General features: G+C 45.3%; 1 non-coding gene across 1 annotated transcript; it reads right to left on the bottom strand.

The window, feature by feature from the left end:
- Nucleotides 1–3,271: 3,271 nt before the first annotated feature.
- Nucleotides 3,272–3,353, bottom strand: TRNAS-CGA. The gene has a single exon. It is a non-coding gene; the product is annotated as a tRNA-Ser (tRNA).
- Between the last annotated feature and the right edge of the window lie 1,157 nt (nt 3,354–4,510).

Here is a 4,510-nt window from a genome sequence, read left to right as displayed (position 1 = left end):
GCCTGCCCTGCACTGACAGGAAGGAAGCTGGGAGCTTCAGTGCACGGACTCCACAAAATTTATGTCAAAAATTTACGACGATGGGAAAACTGTGATAGCTGTTGCAGTTGCCACTTTGAATGTGGTAACTGTTAGACTTGGACCCTGGGGGAACCTGTAGCTTTCTGCTCCCCTAGCCATAATAACCTACTGGTCTTTTTTAATCATGTCTATGTCTTTTATATTGTTTTTGTGATTTTACCTTCCCTCATGTATCCGCCGCCAGCCCCCTCTCCCTCCTCACTGATAGACTGTGAGCCCCTTGTCTAATTCTCATCCACGGCACTCAGTACGATGCTTTGCACAGAATACGCACTTAACGACTGTGGTTCTGGCTAAATGCTTACTCTATGTCGAGCATTGGTCTGAGTGCTGGGGTAGACATACAATAATCAGTTTGGACAAAGTCCCATGTGGGGCTCACAGACTAAGAAGGAGAGAGTCTAAGAAGGAGAGAGTGGGATTTAATCCCCATTTTACGGCTAAGGAAACCAAGGCTCAGAAAATTTAAGTGACTTGCTCATGATTACACAGCAGACCTGTGGCAGGGTCAGGATTAGAACTCCCTGACTCTCAGGCCTATCATAATAATAATAATAATAATAATAATAATAATAATAGCATTTATTAAATGCTTACTCTGTGCAAAGCACTGTTCTAAGCGCTGGGGAGTTTACAAGGTGATCAGGTTGTCCCACGTGGGGCTCACAGTCTTAATCCCCATTTTACAGATGAGGGAACTGAGGCCCAGAGAAGTTAAGTGACTTGCCCAAAGTCACCCAGCTGACAAGTGGCAGAGCCGGGATTTGAATCCATGACCTCTGACTCCAAAGCCCGGGTTCTTTCCACTGAGCCACGAGGCCTATGTTCTTTCCAGTAGGGCACGCTGCTTCTTTATAAATAATACCCAATGGCCTCTACTCCATCCTAATCCTCCTAGACTTCTCAGCTGCCTTCGACGCTGTAAATCACCCCTTCTTCTGGAAACATTTTCTGACCTTGGTTTCACCGCCACTGTCCTCTCCTGGTTCTCCTCCTATCTCGGGCAACTCCTATTCAGCCTCTTTCCCAGACTCTTTCTCCGCCTCCCACCCTCTTATCTGTGGGAGTCACTCACTGCTCAGTTCTGGGTGTCCTTCTAGTCTCTATCTACACTCACTCCCTTGGAGAATTCATTCAGCCAGAATGAATGAATGAATGAATGAATGAATGAGAATTCATTCATTCATTCAGCCCTCTTGAGAGCTGATCTTTCTCCTCTGCAATTGTGCACTTCTTCCTGCCTCCGGTACATCTCTACTTGGGTGTCCCCTATCATCTCAAACTGGACATACCCAAAACAGAGCTCCATATCTTCCCACCTGTCCTCCCTGTTTTCCCCCATCACTGTAGACAACACCACTATCCTCCCTCTCTCTGACATTATCCTCGACTCAGTGCCTCAGTTACCTCCTCCGTAAAATGGGGACTGAGTCTGAGAGCCCCACGTGGGACAAGGACTGTGTCCAAGCCGATTTGCTTGTATCCAACCCAGCACTTAGTGCAGTGTCTGGCACATAGTAAGCATTTAACAAATGCCATAATTAATTCATGCATTCATTCAATCGTATTTACTGAGCACTTACTGTGTGCAGAGCACTGTACTAAGCTCTTGGGAAGTATAAGTTGGCAACATATATTGACAGTCCCTACCCAACAACGGGCTCACAGCCTAGAAAATAATTATTATTTATTATTACAATGTAATTAATCAATCATATCTATTGAGTGCTACTGTGAACACAGCATTGTACACCTGTATATATGTATATATGTTTGTACATATTTATTACTCTATTTATTTATTTACTTATTTTACTTGTACATATCTATTCTATTTATTTTATTTTGTTAGTATGTTTGGTTTTGTTCTCTGTCCCCCCTTTTAGACTGTGAGCCCACTGTTGGGTAGGGACTGTCTCTATATGTCGCCAATTTGTACTTCCCAAGTGCTTAGTACAGTGCTCTGCACATAGTAAGCGCTCAATAAATACGATTGATGATGATGATGATGATTGTACACAGGGCTTGGGAGATAACAAACACATTCCCTGCCCACAGTGATCTTACAGGCTAGTGATGAGCTTACAGTCTAAAGATGAGAAAAACAACTGTATGGTTGAGAGGGAGACGAGGGAGCCTGAAAGGTATTTGGAGAAAGCTCAGCAGTTCTAAACAGTACGTTGAATGGGAGCTCAGAATAAAAATGAGGAATGGAAGATTATGCCAAGTTTGCAGGTTTTCAGTCACTGGGAGGAAGGGAGCTTACAGTCTAAAGATGAGGAAGAGAGAAGCAGCGTGGCTCAGTGGAAAGAGCACGGGCTCTGGAGTCAGAGGCCATGGGTTCAAATCCCGGCTTCGCCAATTGTCAGCTGTGTGACTTTGGGCAAGTCACTTAATCAATCAATCAATCAATCGTATTTATTGAGTGCTTACTGTGTGCAGAGCACTGTACTAAGCACTTGGGAAGTACAAGTTGGCAACATATAGAGACGGTCCCTACCCAACAGTGGGCTCACAGTCTAAAAGAGTGGGCTCACAGTCTAAAAGTCTAAAAGACTTCTCTGGGCCTCAGTTACCCCATCTGTAAAATGGGGATTAAGACTGTGAGCCCCTCCATGGGACAACCTGATCACCTTGTAACCTCCCCAGCACTTAGAACCAGTGCTTTGCACATAGTAAGCGCTTAATAAATGCCATCATTATTATTATTATTATGAGGAAAGCAACTGTATGGTTGGAGAGGAGGACGAGGGAGTTTGAAATGCATCTGAAGAAAAATCAGCAGGTTCTAGCAGTACATTGGATGGGCGATCAGAATGAAAATGAGGAATGGAATCAATCAATCAATCATCATATTTATTGAGCGCTTACTATGTGCAGAGCACTGTACTAAGTGCTTGGGAAGTACAAATTGGCAACATATAGAGACAGCCCCTACCCAACAGTGGGCTCACAGTCTAAAAGGTAATAAATATGTACAAACATATATGCATATATACAGGTGCTGTGGGGAAGGGAAAGAGGTAAGATGGGGGGGTGGAGAGGGGGATGAGGGGGAGAGGAAGGAAGGGGCTCAGTCTGGGAAGGCCTCCTGGAGGAGGTGAGCTCTCAGTAGGGCCATTGAAGGGAGTCCGTATTTATTGAGCACTTACTGTGTGCAGGGCACTGGACTAAGCGCTTAAAATTTGAACGCTGTAAGCAGGATTCTAACCTGCGCGGGGAAACCCCATTGGATTTCGAGTCCAACGCCTTAACCTCTCGGCCATCACAACAGAGATGTTCTACCAAGCTTGCAGGTTTCAATCACTGGGAGGATGATGGCGACCCCCACAACCCACGACTGTGGGAGAAACGTCCCTGTGGGTTTCACTCTCACACCCTGCCCTTGCCCCTGCCAAGCTGGGTGGCCTCAGGGCTGTCTCAGTTTAAGTGGACCACCAGTGAGGAGGGGGTCCAACTTGTACTTCCCAAGCGCTTAGTACAGTGCTCTGCACACAGTAAGCGCTCAATAAATACGATTGATTGATTGATTGGAACTGTCAATCCTACAGACTTCAGCCCAATCAGAAGACACCAATCTAGACCCGTTGTCTTATCAGAATTATAACAGTAGGTATTTCTACCACTTTTCTTGTCTTCCGCTGTCTAGATGTCTCCACCCCCATAGCGACTCCATGGATGCATCTCTCCCAGAACTCCTCACCTCGCTGCATTACGCTTAGTATAGTGCTCTGCACACAGTAAGCGCTCATAAATACGATTGAAATTACACTAAAGCCAAGCAGATAGTGTTAACAGTTAAGAAATGAGTAGAATTCACTTTCATTCTTTAGAACTTTCACTATGTGCAATAATAAGAAGAATAATAGAAGAATAAGAAGAATTAGAGAAGCAGTGTGGCATAGTAGCAGGAGTGTGGGCTTGGGAGTCAGCGGTTGTGGGTTCTAATCCCGGATCCACTGCCTATCAGCTGTGTGACTTTGGGGCAGGTCACTTTTAATACTAATGATGGCATTTGTAAGCGCTTACTATGTGCAAAGCACTGTTCTAAGCGCAGTGGGGGGATACAAATGTGATCAAGTCGGCCCAACGTGGGGCTCACAGTCTTAATCCCATTTTTACAGATGAGGTAACGGAGGCTCAGAGAAGTTAAGTGACTTCCCCAAGGTCACACAGCAGACTTGTGGCGGAGCCGGATTCGAACCCACAACCTCTGACTCCAAGCCCGGGCTCTTTTCCACTGAGCCATGCTGCTTCTCTACTTTTCATTCAATCATATTTATTGAGCGCTTACTGTGGTGCAGAGCACTGTTACTAAGCACTTGGGAAGTACAAGTTGGCAACATATAGAGACCGGTTCCCTACTCAACAACTGGCTCACTTAATTTCTCAGTGCCTCAGTTCCCTCATCTGTAAAATGGGGATGAAG

The sequence above is a fragment of the Tachyglossus aculeatus genome, chromosome 1, assembly GCF_015852505.1.
Source record: "Tachyglossus aculeatus isolate mTacAcu1 chromosome 1, mTacAcu1.pri, whole genome shotgun sequence".
In the NCBI taxonomy this organism is placed as follows: domain Eukaryota; kingdom Metazoa; phylum Chordata; class Mammalia; order Monotremata; family Tachyglossidae; genus Tachyglossus; species Tachyglossus aculeatus.
This window is presented reverse-complemented; position numbering and strand designations above follow the sequence as displayed.